This window comes from Erinaceus europaeus (assembly GCF_950295315.1).
Source record: "Erinaceus europaeus chromosome 6 unlocalized genomic scaffold, mEriEur2.1 SUPER_6_unloc_5, whole genome shotgun sequence".
In the NCBI taxonomy this organism is placed as follows: Eukaryota; Metazoa; Chordata; class Mammalia; order Eulipotyphla; family Erinaceidae; genus Erinaceus; species Erinaceus europaeus.
Genome location: NW_026647158.1, coordinates 1089237 through 1110677, shown reverse-complemented (window position 1 = coordinate 1110677; position 21441 = coordinate 1089237). Strand labels below are relative to the sequence as shown.

General features: G+C 43.2%; 1 long non-coding RNA gene across 1 annotated transcript in view; it reads left to right on the top strand.

The window, feature by feature from the left end:
• Positions 1-398: 398 nt before the first annotated feature.
• Positions 399-21441, top strand: part of LOC132536201 (uncharacterized) — a 40644-nt gene continuing 19601 nt past the window's right edge. Inside the window, exons 1-3 of the long non-coding RNA XR_009547863.1 lie at positions 399-417; positions 4398-4461; positions 8884-9021. This is a non-coding gene — a long non-coding RNA (uncharacterized LOC132536201). The remainder of the gene's footprint in view (positions 418-4397; positions 4462-8883; positions 9022-21441) is intronic.

Below are 21441 nucleotides of genomic sequence, written 5' to 3'. Positions count from 1 at the left end.
GATTTCTCTATGTCCTATCCAACAACAGCAACTATAACAACTACAACAATGGGAAAAATGGCCTCTAGGAACAATGGATTCATAGTGCAGGCACCAAGCCCCAGCAACAGCCCTTGGGGGAAAAATAAAAAGTTCCTTAGCATAAACAAATAACAGTTTCCCTCAGTTAATTGTCATCCTTACAAATGGTGTTTTCACAGGTCCCTGTCCCTTATGATTTACTGAGGTAACCTAGAAAAAAAATGGTAAATGTAAAAGGATCATTCAGAATCCCCTCAGGTACTGTATCTGGACTCACCATTTCATGGTCTTTTCCCACCCTTAAGGAACCCTTCCATCTGGAGCAGATGACTTCAGAGACCCCAGGGCAGCAGGTCTGCAAGGCCAGGCAGTAGAGAAGGAGCCAGCAGGGGAGAGGTGAGCCCCAGCCTTCCCAAAGTGCCTCCTCTGGGATGTCTCCCTTTCTGAAGCAGGATCATGACACAGGACCATTCGCATGTGGGGGGTGCGGGGGTTCAGGGAAGGTTACAGGCAGGGACCCAATTCTCATCCCAAGTCATTTCTAGAAAGGTATTTTATTTTGGGAATTGCTCTAGGTCAGTGTGGCCAACCCTTTTTCTGCCAGGGGTGACATGGATATTTAAGAGATAATTTACAGGCCCTACAATTATCAGCTTGAACATGAGCATTGGATGCTATGTGCTGACTTTGATTCCCAGATGAAATGACTCCCTGGGTCTCGTGTTGTCCACAGGCTAGAGGTGGCTTTTATTCCAGATGCCCAGATCCTGTCCTCCATGGGCTGCTCTGTAGGTGCATTGTTCTGTCATTAGAGCAGGACCTTTAGGGCCTGGGAAGACACCTTCCCCACCCCAGTGTGTGTCCAGTATCCTGGCCACCCTGGGAGCAGATGCACTGCCAGGCCTGTCAATCCATACTTGTAGTGGGGAACTCCCATGCACAGAGAGTATTGGGGGGGTGAAATGGACTGAGCACAGCCTGGGCTGAAGTGGCCTTGACTCAGCTAGAATGTGCCTCTGACCTCACTCCACTGACTTACTTCTCACATATTGACTGGATGTTGATTGTCAGGACTATTTGTTTTTAATTCAACAGCTTCATATTCCCCCATGATTCCATGTTATGCTTCTAATATTCCTACTACAGAGAAAAAAAAAAAGATTTGATAAGCTTTTGCATCAGTGGAAGGGCAAAAGGCTCTCTTAGATAAAGCACTACCTTGCTTTTGTATGACAAAGCCTCAAGCCTAGACCCTCCATGTTGAAAAAAGCTTTGGCACCATCTCTCTCTCTGTCTCTCTGTCTGTCTATTTGTCTGTCTCTTCGCCCCTCTGTTTTTCTGTCTCTATCTTGAGAAAAAAGATCTTACACCAAGAATGAAAATCGTATAACATACCTTTTATTAAGATGACTCTTACTTTATTAACATATAGTTCAGCTTTTTGTTCTTGTTGTTGTTGTCAATAACATTCTTACTTCACTGAAACCTGAGGAAACTGTACTTGAATCTTGCCTTAACAGATGATGAAGGATGAAGTTGCATTAAATTAACTTGTTTAATCATCTCCATTTGCCCTGCCCCCGCAAAAATAAAATAGACCATCTATTGTCATCAGTCACAGAAAATCAGAGTCTACACCAGGGCATGTCTATCTGTAATTAACAATACAGCTGAGCCTGACAGTCCTTCTCGGGATGAGACTCCTTTTCTGACTGTCTGTGTTCTGGAGTCACTATTGTAAGATTGCACAAAGGCTCTGTTCCATCAAGGAATAGAGCGTTCTTGCCGAAAGCCTTTGTAAGAGACTATATTTGGGTTCCATTTTAGAAGTCTTGGGTCTCAGGTAGGAAAACCAGGATGCGTGTATCAACTCATCTATAAACAAATATTCCCATGATGATGTAGGAGAATCCCGTGATGTATTAAATAGATGTTTGCTGTCCCCTCCTGTCTGTCCTACTGAGCCTCAGTAGGAAGTGGACCTGCCCCAGGCCCCATATTTAGCTGTCCTCCATTCTCTCCAAGCCTCTACTGAGCAGACAGGAACCTCCTCCTCTGCTCCTCCCAGAGCTCAGTGTCTTGTTCACAGGTGTCCTTGCTGATGGGCGAGTCCCCTGGTTGGGATTCCATGGCATTACCAGGAACTCCCAGGCCCTGGGAACCCTGTTGGATGAGCAGAACTTCTCCCCTTGTATCAGCAAGAAGCCACCTGACAGAAATCCCTGTTCATGCAGATGCGCGTGGCCCTGGTGATACTGCGGTGCCCGTCCATGCTGGCCCTGGGTGCAGCTCAGTGTCCCCCATCCGTGCGGGTCTGTAGTAGCCTGGGTGCCGCAGTGCACCACAGTACAGCGGGATAGCCCTGCATCGCCCCAGTTACATCTTCATTGCGGTGACTGGCCTCATAATATGTGTCAGTATCCCCTAGAGATGCCCGCTAGCCATATGCTGCTGGGCATTTCAGTGTATCTTTTCCCATTTGTTTTTATTATTTTTTTTTTATATTTTCCCTTTGGTTGCCCTTTTTTATTGTTGTTGTAGTTATTAGTATTGATGTCGTCATTGTTACACAGGACAGAGAGAAATAGAGGAGGGGAACAGACGGGGAAAGACACCTGGAGATCTGCTTCACCGCCTGTGAAGCGACTCCCCTACAGGCAGGGAGCTGGGGGCTCGAACTGGGATCCTTCAGCAGGTCCTTGCATTTTGCACCACATTGGTATAGATTGCGCTGCATCCTGCATGAATAAAGAGATACTGCATACAGCTCAACCATGAGTCCCTTGTCATCTGTTACAAATCCACTGCTCCTGGAAGCTGTTTTTCACATTTCATTGCCCTTGTTGTTGTTGTTGTTGTTGTTGTTATAGCTGTTGTTGTTGGATTAGACAAGAGAATCTTAAAGAGGACAGGAAGCAGAAAGGGGGAGAGAAAGACACCTGCAGACCTGCTTCACTGTTTGTGAAGTGACCTCCCACATACTCAGGTTGTTGTTTTCGAAGGGCTGGCTTCACGGGCGTGTAACAGATGACAAGGGACTCATGGTTGAGCTGTATGCAGTATCTCTTTATTCATGCAGGATGCAGCGCAATCTATACCAAGATAAGCTAAACTAACACAACTACCAACTCACAACTCACTAAAACGAACAATGTTGTCTTTATATACTTTCCAAGTAGGGTGTAAACAAGATGTGACATACAGAGGGTGGAGAGAAAAGTGACTGGTGAAAATCAGGGTATGACAAGGAGAGGGGGCGGAGCAGGCAAGAATTCTACCACTGAACCACCAATGCCCTGGAGGGAGGGTGGTGCATGTTAACAGAGGTTATGTAAATAGAATACAGTGTTATGTAAATAGAATGCAGTGTTAAGCAGGGGGTATTTAAACCAAATGAAACAGAAAAGATTTTTAGAAGTAGAATTAGAAACATACCAACAACAGGTGAGGTTCTGGGGCCTCAAACTGGGATCTTTATGCCAGTCCTTGTGCTTTGAGCCATATGTGTTTTACCTACTGTGTACCACCAGCCCCCAGTATTTGCCTTTAATGACTTTGGTGTACCTTACTAATAATGAGACTATTTCTCATATAGACTCAGATTAATAATTTGATCAGTTTTTTCAGAAATGCATTTCTTTAGATCATGCTCAGAGCTATATTTATCTTTTAAAATATTTTTTATGAGATGCCTGATTTTATATATATGGAGACAGAGGAAAAGGCAAGGATAGAGAAACAGAGAGACGGCATACCCAGCACCCATCTGGCTGGAATGATTCCCTAAACTCTCTCCCCTCTCTCCAACCAAGGAGATGTCCTCATCCCTACTCCCTGCCTGTCCTGGGACCCTCTGCCTAGTAATTACCACCTCAGTTTTTTGCCTAGTTAACATGAATTCTAGATCATTTGAGACATGGTCTCTACTCTTGAAAGTTGCTCACACTTTCAAGGCATTTACTCCTCGCCCCTACAATAAGGAGCACTTTGACTGCTATGTGGATACAATATATTTCCTTGCAAGAAAATATTTTAAACTATGATCCATATTTAAACTTGATTTGCAAAGAGCTGAATTTGCTAGAATATATATCTCTCATTTACAAGGAAACAGTCACACTGCAAGAAGAAATACAAGTGTTGACATTAGTCTTTTAAACATATATTGTTCTTATGCATTCAGTTAAAGAGTTACTGAAATCAGCAATGTTTACTCTCCAACCATAGTGAAGTCTGTGGAGCTAAAAGAATTTATATTTTTAGTTGATTCATTCTTTGTGAACCTTAGGGAAGCTAAAAACAAGTTTTCTTCAAGTAGATCTTGTGAAAGGTGGGTTGTAACTCCAGTTTTTTTTTGTTTTTTTTTTTAATTCAAGGTTCCTGCACAGCATTAGATGTGTCTGACTTCTAAGGAAAATGAGACTCCAGACACATTGATGGGTAAGTGTCAAGATATTCTAAGTTAGGATGGTTAGATTTAAAATAGCAGTTCAAAACTCTCTCAATAGCAGCTGTTTAGTATTAAGCTTTATTGTCTTCACACATTTCATCCATCCTGACCAGCCCTTACTGTGGCACAAAAGTCAAACCTGACTTCCTAAAAGTTTTCTTTAATACACTGAAGAATATACCAATTTGTAAATCTTGGGAACAATATAGTTGTTGGGTCTTTCTATTCATTTTGTCATCACAGTGTAATTTGTTTTAGGTAAAATGCTTTATTAAAATAATGAAAATAGAAAACAGGCATTGTACAATGTAAAGGCATCAATACCCCTGTCCCAAATTCACCTGTTCCCAGTGTCTTTTTCATCCCCTTTCCACATTTTCGGCTACATGTTCTCAGGAAAAAACAAAACAAAACAAAAAAAAACAAACCTCAGACCTGCACCTCTGCACCTCTAGCCATGCTTGATGGTTGCTAGCCAGAGAGGTGAAGTCTTCTCTCTATTTTTTTTCACCAAGAAGTGCTGTCTTGAAAAAATGTTTTGAGAGAGAGGCTGGGTGGTGGCACACCCATTAGAGAGCACATGTTACAATGCTAAAGGACTCAGGTTCAAGCCCCTGTTCCCCACCTACAGGGGGAAAGCTTCATGAGTGGTGAAGCTGTGCTGCAGGTGTCTTCCTGCATATCACCCCTTTCCCTCTCAATTTTTGGCTGTCTTTATCCCATCAATAAATAAATAAAGATAATAAAAATTTAAAAAACATATATGTTGAGGGGGCTGGCGCTGTACCCTGTTAAGCACACATAGTAGTCAGCACAAGGACCTATGCAAGAATCAAGGTTTATCCCACTCCCCACCTCAGGGGGGTTGCTTCACAATAGTGGAAGCTGGTCTGCAGTTGTGTCCATCTTTCTCCCTCTCTCTCCACTCTCAATTTCTGTATTATCCAATAAAATTAAAAAATAGGCCGCCAGAAAATGTGGATTCTTATTAAGCCCAAGGAATAAATAACCCTGGAGGCAAAAAAAAAAACAGGAAAAGAAAAAAAATGTTAATTGATTTATTCATTTACTTCACTAATCATGTCTTTCTTTCTTGATGTTTAAAGAAATACAGATTACACTCTCTATTCCTCACAGCTTTTTATTTTCAGTATGGGATTCCGCTAGTCTATTTATTTATTTATTCCTTTTGGTTGCCCTTGCTAGTATATTTCTTTACAAAAAAGGCCCTTGTATTTCTGAGACTCCTTTCAAATGAGGTCACACCTCTGAGTCTACACAGAAGTATTTCTTGAACCCCGGTTCCATGGCAAATTGTCCTCAGCATTTGAACATAGCGAGAGGCTAGTGTCCAGGCTCAGGTGTTCATGTGCTGAACACCTACACTTGGTGTTTCTCAGACTGAGTTCCCAGCCCTCTTAGTGATGTGCATTTACAGTCCAAGTTAAATTCTCAAGAAGATCAGAGTTGAAAGATACTTTCCTCTCTATACCTCAGAAATGAGCTCCATTTCCCAGACTGCAAGCTAGAGCAATGTCAGAGGACTGTGCGCTGCTTAGTGCAGCATCCTCAGTGCCCATCTGCCAGGAGCCATTTCTCTGCTTAATAGATGATAAGCTTTGAGACAATGGAATCCCTGGAGACAAGTGTTAATTCCCCCATGGGCAGGCCATTTTCCCTCAGGTAAACCATTTATCAGTAATCAAGTGAGTCAACACACAGTTTGGTTTCTGCCATTTGTTGCAAGGAACATTCTGCTTTGAAGTTTGCTCCCCCTCCCCCTCCTCCAGCATTCCCTCTCCTTCCCTAAAGCCTTATAATGCCTGTGAACACAATCAAATTTTGCAGCTTGATCAGAAACCTGTCTTGCTTCGTTGTTCGTGTCTTGTGTCCCTTTCATTGCAGGTTTTTTAGGTTCCTAGCCCCTGTTCACCGCCCTGCTGGTCGGGGCACCCATCCAGAATGATGTTCTGCAACTTTCTTTCCTTCTCCTCCTCCTCCTTTCTCTACTCTCTCTCTTTCTCTCATTAAGAAATGAACCGTCCCACCTACAAAGGAGTCACTTCACAGGTAGTGAAGCAGGTCTGCAGGTGTCTGTCCTTCTCTCCCCCTCTCTGTCTTCCCCTCCTCTCTCCATTTCTCTATCCTATCCAACAATGACAACATCAACAATAATAACTACTACAACAATAAAAACAACAAGGGCAAGAAAAAGGAAATAAATAAATAATTTAAAATGTCTTTAAGAAAACATTTTAGGAAAAAAAAAGAAAAAGAAATGTACCACATTTTTAAAACTCAAATCCACACCACAGCAAACTGTCTTTCTCTAATTTGGGAAGGGCAAGGGAAAGCAATCCTGAGCATGAAGTACTAGCCACTGTTTTTATGCAGTTACTCCCTGTGTCAGCTCTGGCTTTGTACTTGGCTTCTGGGTTTTCAGTCCCCTGTGTTCTCTCTTTGGTGACTTCATGGGCTGGGAGGAGCAGTGGGATGGGAGCATAGAGCAAGGTGCCTGCTGTTCTTTTGTAGCCCTGACAAGGAGAAGGACACTCTAGGACTGGCACAGAGCTCCCACAGCAAAGTTCATTTTATTGTGTAGGAAGCCCCAGGTTCACACCCTAGGTGCACATCAGATCAGCTCAAACAGCACAGAGGGGAGACTCCATGATCAGTGGAGGCTTGCAGTGAGCCTGGATCTCTTATCTCAAAACCTCTGTCTCTCTCTCTCTTTCTCTGCCTCCAGGGCTATTGCTGGGGCTCTGTGCTCTGCACTATGAATCCACTGCTCCTAGAGGCTATTTTCCTCTTTTGTTGCTCTTGTTCTTTATTGTTATTATAATAGTTTTTGTTATTACTATCATTGTTGTTAGACAGGACAGAGAGAAATCTAGTGAGGAGAGGAAGAGAGAGAGGGCAGAGAAAGACATACACCTTCAGACCCGCTTCTCCACTTATGGGCCAGGGGCTCGAACCGGGATCCTTAGGCCAGTCCTAGAGCTTCACACCATGTGCACTTAACCTGCTGCACTAGCGCCCGGCCACCTTGTCTCTTTTTAAAGGATTCAAAAGAAAAGATCTTCTGGAATAGTGGGTCACAAGACATAGAAGTTAAGTAAATAATAAAAGAAAAGAAACATTTAAAGTCTCTTAGACTGACCTCATGTGTCAGTATAGTGAGCAGAGCAATTCCACACAATGCATTGCAGTTATTTAATCACAGCAGCCATCAGTGTTCCTACCTTCATTTGTTTGACTTCTTAACAGATCTCTGTAAAGGAACAGTTTAGAAGGGCAATGTAAGTTTACAGGCAGTGGCATATCTGGTAGAGCGCACAGATTACAGTGCACAAGCATCCAGGTTCAAGTCCCTAGCCCCCACCTGCAACAGGGAACCTTGATGGACAGTGAAACAGAACTACAGGCTCCAGTCTATCTCTCTACCCCCCTATCTCTCCTCTCAATATCTCTTATCTTTATTCACAAGAAATAATAAATCAAATCTTTTCTAAAGAAGGACACATTTAGTGTCAGAACTGACAATAATCTGCCATAGATATAAAGCTCTCAATGGTATTGGGCATGGATGAGCAGGAGTGTTCTCAGGCACGATCCTATCAGAAGTTACTAATGGGCCCAGGAGAAGAGCCCTCTTACTGCACAGTCACCTGCTTTTCCTGTGCCAGATCCAGGTTCAAGCTTAATCCTCATCACATGATGGAAATAATTGTCAGTGTTGTGTTGCTGCTTTTCTCTCTCTCCCTCTCCCTCTCCCTATCTTTATCTTTCTCCCTCACTCTCTCTCTGCTATCCTGTAACTCAGTGGAGCTGGTTACTGGCACCATGAATTCACTGGTCCTGTCAGTCATTTTCCTTTTTTTTTGTCTATTTTATTGAATAAAGATATATTGGAGGGGAAAAAAGAGAATAGAGAATGATAGACACCTGCAGCGTGTTTCATCTCTAAGCATGTTGGGAACTTGGACTCAAACCCAGATCCTTGCACATGGTCATGTGTGCACTCAGCCTGGTGCCCCACCTCCCAGCCTCTTGTTGTTATTTTTGATCTATCTCCCTCCTCTACTGGAAGAAAGACAAACCCAGTGCAATGTCACCCCAGATATCACGTAATATAAAGTTCCTATTGCACCCTGTACCAAGGGATGTCTGCATTCTAAGCAAGGGAACCTGGGAAGCCTGCTCCCATGGACTCAGCAATTTCTATGCCTGGGCACCTGCTTTCTGTAGGGTTTCCCTGGCTGAGTGCAGTGATCCTCCCACAGACACAGTGGCTCCATCCTGAGGCCCAGTGGGAGGACCTAAGGCACCATGTGGGCACTAGCTTAAGGTGAGTTGGCCTGATTGGTACCATTCTTCAGCCTGAGTCTGCATGTTGACTGTTCTTGCTGTAGGGCATCAACAAGACTGTGGATAGGAAATGAGTGAGCTGCCAACTATTGAGCTGCTGAGCCGGAGACCACAAGACTCCACTTCTGTCCCCATCATCGCAGAGCCCTGCCATCTGGAGCAGACCTCTGAGGAGAACTCAGGTCAGTGTGTCCTCAGGCCCAGACACTGAGTAGGAACCAGCAGGGAGCACTGGTGAACCCCAGCCATTCTGCAAGTGTCCCCTCTGGGCCCATGACTGCCATCCTGATGTGGCTCCTGACATTGAAAGCCACCTGTAGGGGTGAGGGGGTGGTACAGGCAGGGACCAAGACCCACCCACAGTCCAACTTGGGGACACTTCCTGTTGTGAAATCAGACCCAGCTCACTGCTAGGGAGGGTGTTTATTTTTCAGTGGCTGTAGGTAGATAGTGGCTCCTCCTCTTTGTCTCTGGAGCCTCTCTCACACAGGACTCTGTCTCTGTGCACTGTGTCTCTTACCAGACCAGAGTGCAAGAAAGTGAAATGTATACATATCATAAATCCTCGCATTTCCCCTTGTAAAGGGCCCAGGGATTTGTACTCAGTCTTCATGCTGGGGAACATGTACTCTCTGTTATCCCAGATTCACCCTGGTCCCTTTTGGAATTTCTGAAAGCAGCAAGGTGTTCATCACCTCCTGTTCGTGAAAGGCTCAGGCTGTAGCTAGAGGACCGACAAGTCCAGGCTCCCACAGTGGATTAAGTTCAGACATCACAGAATATTAAGGGAGCCATTGTGTTAAAACCTTGGCTGTTCAACTTCAGTTGAGAAGTCACCATAAACAACCTGTCTGCATTGCCTGTCCTGACCAGTCTGAACACTTGCTAGAGTCTGCTGGTGACTGGTAACTTTGCAATAGTTACTCAACTCACACAAGGTAGCAAAGGGCATTGATGAGGTGCTTTCTGGTCATAAATACATGTGGCAGTATACAAATATATATATATATAGAGAGAGAGAGGAAGAGAGAGAGGGAGAGGGAGAGAGACATGAAGGAGGGAAGAGAAGGAAAGTATAAAAAAACAAAAGAAATGAGAACTAAGGAACAATCTGGCCCATTTGATGTCAAAGAGAGGAATCTGACTGATCCCCACTAAAGAGAGACCAGGTGGCAGTGCTGGCCTTGTGATTGCAGACAGATAGACACTGTGTCACACAGGGACTGTGGGCCCTTTCCTACATTGGAAGCCCAGAGCGGGCCAGTCAGAGTCAATGTTACATTAGAAGCATTTGAATGAAATGTTGGTGTCAGGTAAGTTGAGACAGCAATGCCTTCTAGCTGTGGGAAATACACATACACAGACACACACACACACACACGTGCGCGCGCACGAGCGCGCGCCCAACTTAGGCACACACAGAAAGGAAATAAGCAGAGGAATTAAAAAACTGCCATGCAAAAGGAGACAAATAGGTCTCCAAAGTGATGAGTGCACAGGTGGGTCCAAATCCGGGAGCAACCCCGAAGGTTAACAGAGGGGAGTGTTTTAAATGCTTGTTGTCCATATACACAAGGGAAGTCTACTCACCCATTGAAGATGGAGAAATCATCCTCTTGCGTCCTGCTGTATGGAACTTCAGGTGGCCATGTTTAGTACCATTTGTTGGAAGGAGAAAGATGAGTATTTGGCAATCTCACTTATAGATGGAACTTAAGAAATAAGGAAGAGTTTCAAGGCCCTGGCTCCCCACCTGCAGGGGAGTCTCTTCACAGTCAGTAAAGCAATTCTGCCAGTGTCTATCTTTCTCTCCCCCTCTCTGTCTTCCCCTCCTCTCTCCATTTCTCTCTGTTGTATCCCACAACAACATCAACATTAACTACAACAATAAAACAAAAAGGGCAACAAAAGGGAATAAACCAATAATTATATTTTTTAAATGCCCTTTCCCTTCATTTAAAAAAAATTAGCAAGAAAAAAGCCAGATACATGGCAGAATTTAGACTGGGCTTGGCCTGTTGCAACAAGCCCAGGCCTTGTGCTGTAACAGGAAGAGGAAGAGTGGGTGCTGGAGATACCCACTCTGCCCAAGGGTGGCAGAAAGGCTAAGATGGCTGTGGAGTCAGTGTGCAGGTGACTGTCAGAGACGGGGAGAAATTGTGCCCACTTGATAACTACTATTTTTAAATCATTCTTTCCCAAGTAGAAAAAAAAAAAAACTGAAAGGAATTTTGAAGATTAACAATAGGCTGTTTTGAGTTGAGGTAGATTCATAAACCAGTGTTTCAGAAATTGATATCTTCCCTTTTTCAAAATGTGTTGCAACACCTTGTCTTCCACAGGAGTCCACTGAACTCCCTGCACCCCATCTGCAGACTCTGGGGACTAAGCACTAAACTCTAGTTTTCCACACAAAGAACTTCTACTGTCCTTAATTTAAACTAGATTTTATGGACAGATGTTACTTTCCTAATTCAGGTGGCTCACTTATGTATTGTTAGGATTAAACTGAAGTTATGTAGAATACAGTTTTTAGATCAGTATATAGTGCATAGTAATAGCCTCTCAGTCATTTATTTTTATTTCCCTAAATGTATTGTTCTTAATTTTACAAATACCTCATGTGTTTTAGATTTTGCCCATTTGGCTTTGGCTGGAATTCAATTACTCTGCCGGTCCTTGTCTCATCATCTAGTGGGTAACAACCTTTTCCAAAATGGGCCAGGGAGTGAGTTACTGTTGTTTCCTTTCTCTTAAAGTTAATAATACCGGGTGGGGGAGAGAGCATAATGGTTATGCAAACAGAATCTCATGCCTGAGGCTCCTAAGTCCCAGGTTCAATCCCCCATGCCACCATAAGCCAGAACTGAGCAGTGCTCTGGTGTTTCTCTGTGTGTGTGTGTGTGTCTCTCTCTCTGCATTGCTCTCAAAAAATAAATAAAATTAATTTAAAAAAAAAGATTAGAATACCATTCCAGGCACACATGAGAAAACTCCATTTATTCTGGACTATGAATGCCCTAACACAGTAAGGATTAATACTCTTCTGAAATCGCTTCTAGAAAGGTTTTGCAGTACATCTGGTGTCTCTGCTAGAATTATTTTATCTCCAAGAATTTAAAGTATTAACTTAGTGCTATTAGTCATAGGAAATATTCAAAGGCTGTAGCAATACAAAAACCATCCTTGATTCGGTAGCATCATGAATGAATCTCAGCTTGTAAGGAAGTGTGTATCTGTATATATACACATACACATAGTTGTATGAGAAGTTTTTGCTAAGGAACTCAGTGTTCTAAGAAACATTTAAGATTGTTTTATGTACTGCATAATCCTGAAGTGTGAGGGCTTTATTTACATTTATGGTTTTTCATTCCATCAGTGAATGTCCCTCTCTAGTTAAGTGGAATTGTACTGCATTTATACTTCAAGCATTATTAACCTTGTGGATCTAGGACCTCCTGTATGCTTGATTTCACCACTTCTAGGCTGCTTTTTTCATTCAGACAGAGGGACAAGAGAGGTGAAGAGAGACAGATGGTGTACTGACTACATTCAAACTTCTCCTGGTCCATTCTCTTCCCATGTAGGGCCAGGGCCCAATTCTGGGCAGCCTGCTCTACTTGGTGAACTATGTGTGTTAAAGGGTTCATTTTCCACATTATTTTAAACTGTTTTTCACAGGTAGCATTTGCAAAACAGTGTCTTGGAATGAGGATAGGTTGACTTTAGATGCCAGTTATAGGCATAGCTGCTCTTTACAAATTAGTGAAAATTCAGTTTTCTACATCATGGATATTACTTTTCTTTATTATAAATTCCCTTTTCTTTATTATTCCTCACTCCTTCTCTCTGTCTCTCTGTATTATTTGTTTGTTTGTTTGTTTTACCAGAGCACTGCTCAACTCTGGCTCATTTTATGATGGTCTGAGCTGCTGAGCCTGGGACTTTGGAGTGTCAGGTGTGAGAGTATTTTTGCAGAACCAATGTGCTCTCTACACCTGCTGGAACAGTGACTTCTTTGTGTCAAATTCTTCTCAAGAGAACATACCAGAGCATCATTCTGGCACATTCAGTGCTGGAACCAAATTCAGGATCCTCTGCTTGCAGGTCCTGCTTTCTGACTTCTGAGCTCCCTCCTGGGTCACAGTAATTCTGCTTTTAAAAACAACCAGAGCACCTCTGAGCTTTGCTTGTGGTCATGCCAGAGGTTCCACTGGGACTCCAGAGCCTCAGGCATGAAAACCTTTTGTATAACCACTATGATGCCTCCCAGTCGCTGCAGTTGTGTTTGCAAAATGGACTTGTAGCACCAAGGTTTGGTGCAGGGACCTGAAGGAGCAAGGAGCAGCCCTGAGTGCTGCCATGTAGCTGTTGTGAGCTGAAGCTGGTTTTGGAGGTTAGTTTACCATGTCAGGAAAGCTTCATGGAACTCATTGAGACACCTGTGCTTTTCCTCCCTTTATTATGCTTTCATCAAAGTCTAAGTGTCCTTTAAAGGAGGCTTGGTACTCTTCTCTTTTCAGACCCACTAGAATTCCTTTCGTCATGGTACTCTCAGCATCATGACTGCCATTGGTTTGAAGCTCATCAGTAACTCTTTAGAATCACTGCTGCTTGAATGTTGCTAACATTATGCTTGTTTACACTTGAATTGTGGCTTCTGGTGGGCAGAAGATGTGTGCTTTCTTTCCTCTCTCAGAGGAAAAAGTCGTGTCTGATACTACGCAGTTGTAAAATCACTAGTAGCCACAAACAACTTTTCATGCTTCTCTTTTCTGTTTTCATATTAGTATAAGTAGAGATTGTTCTGGCTCTGTGCATGTCTTTTTTCCTTCCCAAGGTATTTTCTGATTGAGTATGATATGTAGTTATTTTCTGTTGTTTTCATTTTTATAACTTACAGGTTTAAATTTATTCTGCTTTGCAATGGCACTTAGTCTTCCCGTGTTAAAACTGCAAAAACTGTTTTAAAAAGACCAGAGGTATAAAGGAGGAAAATGATAGTTATAACTAAATATCTTTTTTAACATTTGTATTAGGGATTTAGTAATGCTTTATAAGATTATAAGATGCACAGCCATGATGTGACACCAAACCTGTTGCCAAAGTTCTGTACTGCTGTCCACAAGAGGAACAACCATAGTTTTCACAAAATCTTAGAAGTTAGCTTGGCTGCTGCTGTTTCTTTCACTTTTTTCCAAGTTCATTTGTTTCAGTTTTCTATATTCCTTGTCCAAAAGGACATGGTGCTATCTCTTTTTTTAAATTAGAAAATATTTTTCTATTAACTATATACCTGAAATTATTATTATTATTTATTATCACCAAGTTTATCAGTGGTGTGGTAGAATGAGTAATGGTCATTATTTTTCTGTTTTATGGGTTAGAACAGAGAGAAATTAAGAGGTGATTGGGAAGAAAAAAAGGAAGGGGACAGGTGTAGTGGGTTAAGAGCCCATGGTAGGAAGTTCATGGACCAGTTTAGGAATCTACGTTGGTGCCACCCACTCCCAACCTACAAAAGGGTCACTTTACATGGGGATGAAGCAGGTCTGCATGTGTCTGTGTTTCTCTCCCCCTCTCTGTCTTCTCCTCTCAGTTTCTCTTTGTCCTGTCCAAAAACAATGACAGAAATAACAATAATATTAACTACAACAAAGATAAACAACAAGGGCAACAAAAGGAAAAAATAGCCTCCAGGAACAGTGGATTTGTAGTACAGGCACTGAGCCCCAGCAATTATCTTGGGGGGGTAATTAAATAAAAAGAGAAAAAAGAGAGAGATGGACTTTTAAACGTACTTCACCACTCATTAAACATTCTTCTTGCTGGTGGGGAGCAGGGGCTCAAACCCAGGTCCCTGTGTATGGTAAGAGCAGTGTCAGCTGTGTGCATCACCAGCCATGCCCCATTCTAACATAGTTATCTAGTTGTCTGTTTTAGGTTGGTTCCATATTTTGACTTACCAACTATATAGCTATATAAGCATAGCTGTGTGTCTTGAGATTAGCATACAATTTAATATTAGAAATTAAAGTGCATATATATGTTTTTAACAGACTATTTACTTATTATTGGACAGGGCAGAGAGAAATCTAGAGGGGTGGGGGAGATGGAGAAGGCGAGAGACAGAGAGGCACCTGCAGCCCCGCTTCACTGCTCTTGAAGCTTTCCCCACCTCAGGCAGAGACCAGAGGCTTGCACCTGGGTCATTGTGCACTGTAATATATGCGCTCAACCAGGTGTGCCACTGCCTGCACCCTAAAAATATAAATATGTAATTTATATTTTTAATGAGAGAGAAAGAAAAAGAAAAAACAGAGCACTGCTCAGCTCCAGGTTATGGTGGAGCTGATAATTGAACCAGGGACTTCAGAGCCTCAGGCATGAAAGCCTGTGACATGCAGAACCATTATGCTGGCTCCCCAGCAGGGACAGTGAAAGATAAGGAAGTCAGATGAGTGACATGCCTGGAGACAATCTGAGTATTCAAGACTATGGGAAGTTCTTAAAAATTGAGAAAAGTGGGCAGTTTGTGTATCACCCAGTAGAGCACTTAAGTTGCCATGTTGGTAACTTTGGTTCCAACCCCAGTCTCCACCCGTGAGGCGGGGAGGGGGGAAAGTTTTATAAATAGTAGAACAGTTCTGCACCTCGGTTCTTCATCTTTGTCTCTACATACATTCAAAATGAATAAATAAAGACAGCTGATTATGATGTTAGAGTCCTGTAGCTAATAAAAAATGACATAAATGATATATAAATTATATATGAATAAAATGAATAGCTGATAATGATGATAGAGTCCTATAGCTAATGAGCAGAAGCCATAGCATTAACGACAACAATGAAACATCAAGAAGAAAATGACACATTGGCCTCTAGAGGATTTCAAATATTATGAATAGGGTACAGAAAAAGTACAGGTAGTCAATAAATACATAAAAATATTACACTTGTTCATTTACTATCTAGGAGGTGCAAAAGAAACTCTAATGTTGATTGTATTTATAAGTAGCATAAAAATGTGCGTCACTATTGAAAAATATTAAAAAAAAACTCCCATGCTCAGTGATTTGGGACTGAAATAATTGTTTCCATCTTTTTTTAAAGAAGATTTTTTAAGGTGCATTTAAAAAATTTTTATTTATTTTCCCTTTTGTTGCCTTTGTTGTGTTTATTTTTGTAGTTATTATTGTTGTTGTCCTTGTTAGATAGGTTAGAGAGAAATGGACAGAGAAGGTGAAGACAGAGAGGGGGACAGAAAGACACCTGCAGACTTGCTTCACCGCCTGTGAAGTGATTCCCCTGCAGGTGGGGATCTGGGGTCTAGAACCCAGATCATTACGCCTTGCATTTCAGCCACATGCCCTTAACCCACTGCTCTACTACCCGTCTCCCTGTTTCTATCTTTTTTATTGCCTTTCTGAGCTTTTTAACTTTTTATTTATTTATTCTTTTGTGCCCATGTTTAGTTGTAGTTGGTATTCTTGTTGATGTTGGATAGGACAGAGAGAAATGGAGAGAAGAGGGGAAGACAGAGATGAGGAGGGAAAGATAGACATCTGCAGACCTGCTTCACCACTTGTGAATAGACTCCACTGCACGTGGGGAGCTGGGATCCTTACACTCGTCCTTCTGCTTTGTGCCACCTGTGCTTTACCCACTGTGCTACCGCCCGACTCCCGACCTTAAACTTGTATAATTTTCAGGTGTGGTAGTAGTGTACACAGGTTTTCATTTTTTAACTATGATAAAAGCATATTCTGACATTTTAGAAATTTTGTACTTTTTATTTTGGAAAATGTGCACTTGATTGTTTAAAAATGTCACTTCTCTTTGAAAGACCATTCATTGAATGTTATATTTTCTGAAGTTCTTAGTAGACAGTGTAGCACTAAATCATCCTAAAAAGAGAAAGGGCAGTCAGGTTGAACAGTGACCTTCATTTCCCCAGGAGGCCAGTTTTGACCTGTGACCTTCTGACTTGCACATGTTGCACAGATACCAGTGTCAGCATAATGAGTGGCTATTCCATGACCATTTGTCCCCACACTTGGCATCTGTCTGGGAAGTGCTGGGCTAAGGAGTAAAAGGCTAGTAGCTGAGGTCCTATGGTAGTAGAGGTGTCACCTTGAATTTTGCAGTGAAATGTGCTGATCACAGTAATAGCCATCCAGAAATCGGAAATGTGCCATCTTTAGTCTCTGCTACTGTCTCCTCCTGGGCTGACAGCAGACTCAGCCATGTCCTTGCTCTGGCCCATGGAACATGGACAAGTGGGAAGGAGGTAGAGACCTCAGTGGCTGTCTGGCTGTGGGAACTCTTCTTCCAGCATTGAAGAAGCTCAGTGCCACCCTGTAGAGGCTTGGGGAACAGGCAACACACAGAAAGTAGATCCAGTTGAGCTGTTAGCTGCCTGCAGACACATGGGACCTCAGCTAATGTAGAGCTGCCCAGAGGAGGCCACCAAGATTTCATGTGAGCCCTGAGCAAAGAGAGGGGTCATATAAGGCACAGAGTCAGGGATTGATATTTATTATAGCAATACAATCAACAAGAAGATACATTTAAAAAGATTCTATAACTACATACATACAGTGAAAGGAATAAGAGAGAGATTTCTGTGGAAAGACTCTCAAACTAGGATGTAAGAAGGCATCAGGGAAGATGACTCAAATGAAATGAGCTGGATGTGGAATGTTGACATTTTTCATATTGACCCCACTAGACAAAAAGTTTAAAAGAACTGCCTAGTCAGAGGGCTTCATGTCTTCCACCAGGAAGTTTACACATAGATGCCAGGACTGAGAACTAAGTCAAAATCCTGCAAAGGATTAGGAAAATAATTGTTGTCAGTTGGATATCATAAACTGACAGGGAAAAGAAAGGGTCAGTTCTTCAAAGGGGAAGGCTGGCTGTAGGCATTCCAGCAGACACCCAGGTGGCCTCACTGATTGCAGACTTCCCAGGGGAGCCCCCAGCAAGGTGCTGAGAGGAGCCCTGAGCCCTTATCAGCTGAGCAGGGTGTAGACAGGGGGCTGTCTGGATCCTGCTCAGAGAGGCCTGAGATGGTCCATCAGTGAGCCTTTCTGTAGGGGTCACTCTCCTGGCTAAATTGAATTATTATGAAAAGAATTAAATATATTAAAGCCTAGTCAGCATATAGTAGAAACCTTTCCTCTCTATACAGCAAAAATCTGCAGCCTCCACCCAGACTGTGCTGCCACCAGGAGAATGAGTAAAGTCCTGCCATTGTTGGGATGGGATTCTCTTCTCCTGTTTTAATCAGCCAGAACACCTTGTGTCTCACACAGACTAGTTGCTCGAATTAATCTCACATGGCCTAGGTTCATCCAGACTCATGGTGTAGATGAGGTGTGTCCAGGAGCCTGGTCACCTTTTAACCACTGGCATCAGTCAGGAAGGAGGCACCTACATCTAGCAGGAAGGGGACCAGGATGGAGGGCCTCACTTCTCCGTGTCTTCCTTGTTAAGCTCTTTGTGGTTGCCAGTACAAAGCACGGACATGATGCAGGAGAACTGAGTGGATGATGGGGTGGCTCAGGGCATAGTTGTAGAGTGACAGCTTGTGGGTGGCCCTGTCCCCACAACCCATCAAGTATTCAATTATGAGCTCAGAGGCAGTGAGGTCCAGCAAAGGTGGCCATGAGGGGCCCCCGTGCAGATAATTGAACACGGAGCTCTGCCTGATGCTTTCCACATCATGGAGGGTGGAGACAGTGTCATCCCTCTGGTCCACAGCCACCAAGATGCTCTTGTGGTGGCCTCTGTCAACAGAGATTCCCAGGGTCCTGGTAGAGTCATCCCCAGTGCAGAGACCTGTGAACATAGTAGTGGGATTAGCAATGGACAAAGGAGGGGCCCTAGGGAGCTGAGTCAGTGAGAGGATGAAGGACATAGAGAACCAAGGGGCGGAGGGTCTACTTCCTAACTGAAACCTTTGTAGAGTGACGGATGAAGAAAGCAAATCGAGTCTTTAGTGTAGGAGATGATTCCGCATATCAGCAGGAAAATCTTTGAGGATTTGAGAAAGGAGACCTGGACTCCCTACTTTTTATTGATTTGAAGGTGTGTTAACTGGCCTTGTCTTTTTTTTTTTTTTTTTGGAGAAATAAGATGTTTCTAGAAACTTGGAAGTAGAATTTATGCTAGGTCACTATTCTGATGTATATTCTGGTCCCATTTCCCCAGTGAGGCTGGTTTTCAGTGTCATGAGCTTGTTTTCAGGAGGGGAGAAATTTCCAGAGAGGTGGCACTTGCAGCAAAGTGCTCAATTTCCCTCTCCTTTGCTGGTCCTGACCTGGGATCTGGGCTTGAAGAGGAACTAACCTGGGGTGTCTTCAAATAGCTGCTCCAACAGGAAGGACTCCTGGCAGCTGGAATCCAAGCCAGAGACTTCCTGTTCCTTTGACTGGTCCTCAGTTACAGGCAGTGGAGCCATTCCATTGTCATGGTGGTATTCACCATCTGTATGGAGAGAAATCCAAGCATATGTTTAGGCTGAGGTGGTTGGGATGAGCCCATCATGACCACAGGATTTAGCTAGAGTATGGCAAGGAAGCAGTGTCTTCCGGGGAGACGTGCATGGCTTTCTCTGGGGCTACTGGGTCCTTGCCAATCCTGCCCCCCACTCCCTCCTTGAGATTGATTTTCAGTGTCATGAGCTTGTTTCATGAAGGAGATATGACATGGCAGGAGGCATATGCAGGAACCCAGCAGGTCCCCTCTCCCCTGCTGGTCTCCACATTGGAGGCTGCAGGAGTCATGTGCTTCTAATGGAAGCCCCTCCGTGGCTGGCATTTGGCCCACTTCGTGTTCATTCAGATGTTTGCCACCTACATGGAGAGAAACTGAATCTAGGTCCAGGATGACCATGAAGAGACTCACCTCACTGTAGAAGATGACAGAAGGGCCTTCTTTGGACCATCTGTGCAAAGAAGGCTGTGTTTCTGTGTCCATGAATCTGACAAGAGACCCTGCCCTAGCATGTGCCCAAGAGAAGAGTTGACAAAGTAAAGAGGAAGATTCTGTTATACATTCCTATGCCTAGAATGCAATGAATTCCTCATGAGGAAGACCTCTATAGAGCAGCCCTGTCTGCCACAGAGAAGTAAAGAAGCAAGGGCTGTCATTAGAGCCTGTTACAGAGCAGTGAGTTGGTCAGTGTCTGCTGAATGCATGGAGGCCTATTGCCTGCACTTTTCCCTGTCAGAAGGTATTGAAGCTAAGCTGGAAACCATTTTCCCTGAGCCTTTGCAGTTAATGTCTCACTCCAGTCAGCCTCTTTGTAGATTGCCCTGACACTCACCTGCAGGTGGCTCTGTGGTTTCTTCCATCCTGGAACTCACAGACCCCTGATCAGGTTCCTCAAACTCCTGGGAGAGAAAGAAGTCAGGGTCACAATAAGCCTATGGAGTGAGCAGTGGAACAACATATTTCCCAGCAGCTCTGTTTCCCTAGAGAGAGATAGAGCCCTGTGTCCAGTAACAAAGCTACTTGACCCCTGGGAGTGACTGTGGTTTTGAGTCAACACTGTAGATTTTAGTGAATCCTTGGATTTTCAGTGCATGTTTAGAAGTGTGTTGACAAGGATATGTGGATTTCTTCCTGCTTGCTTTCTAGACTCGGTATATACACACAGGTAACTCCCAGCTGATTAAATACTTTTTAATTTAAAATGTCAACTATCTAATCAAATGCTTTGAACTGCCCCCTCCACGTGAGAAGCATTGGCTGGTGTATGAAGAAGCAGGAAAATGGCATCAATGCTGCAGAGTGAAGGCCAACCCTGATATGATGCAGTTTTCAAATTATGCAAAAGAAGAAATAAAAAAAAGAGGGTTAGGCAGTTGTGCTGCTAGTTCGGCACACACCTTACCAAGTTCAGAACCCAGGATTGGGTGCCACTGCCCTGCCAGAAAGCCTTATTGACATACTAAGCTGTTAATGAAGATGAGAAATTAAGGAGGAATTGGTTTGTGATAGATCATTAAAAATGATCCCATCCTAATGCAATAAAGAATTGTAAAAAGAGCACACAGTATCCAAGGGACATGCAGACAGAATCCATAGGTGTAGTATATCTGTAAGTGGGATCTCATGAGAATAGCATAGTGGGACCTCTTAGCATAATGTTTTTGCAAAGAGACTGTCATGCCTGAGGCTCCAAAGTCCCTGGTTCAATCCCCCAGACCACTATAAGCCATAAGTCAAAGCTGATCAGTGCTCTGGAAAAAAGAAAGAAAGAGAGAAAGGAAGAAAGAACCCTCCTCAGGGCCAGGCAAGGCAGTATACCTAATTAAGCACACACATTACCATGGACAAGGACCCACATTCAACACTTAGGCCCCACCTGTAAGGGGAATACTTCATGAGTAGTTAAGCAGTGCTCTAGGTGATTCTGTGTCTTTCCTTTTCTATCTCCCCATCCCACTCAATTTCTTTCTGTATTTATCAATAGTAAAACAAACAAAAGAACTCCAAGGGAAGAAGATGGTGTCCATACCTGAAAATGGGGAAAGATTTAAGATGGGAAAGAAAAAATATCCAAGGTCACATGACTGAAAGATTCTAAC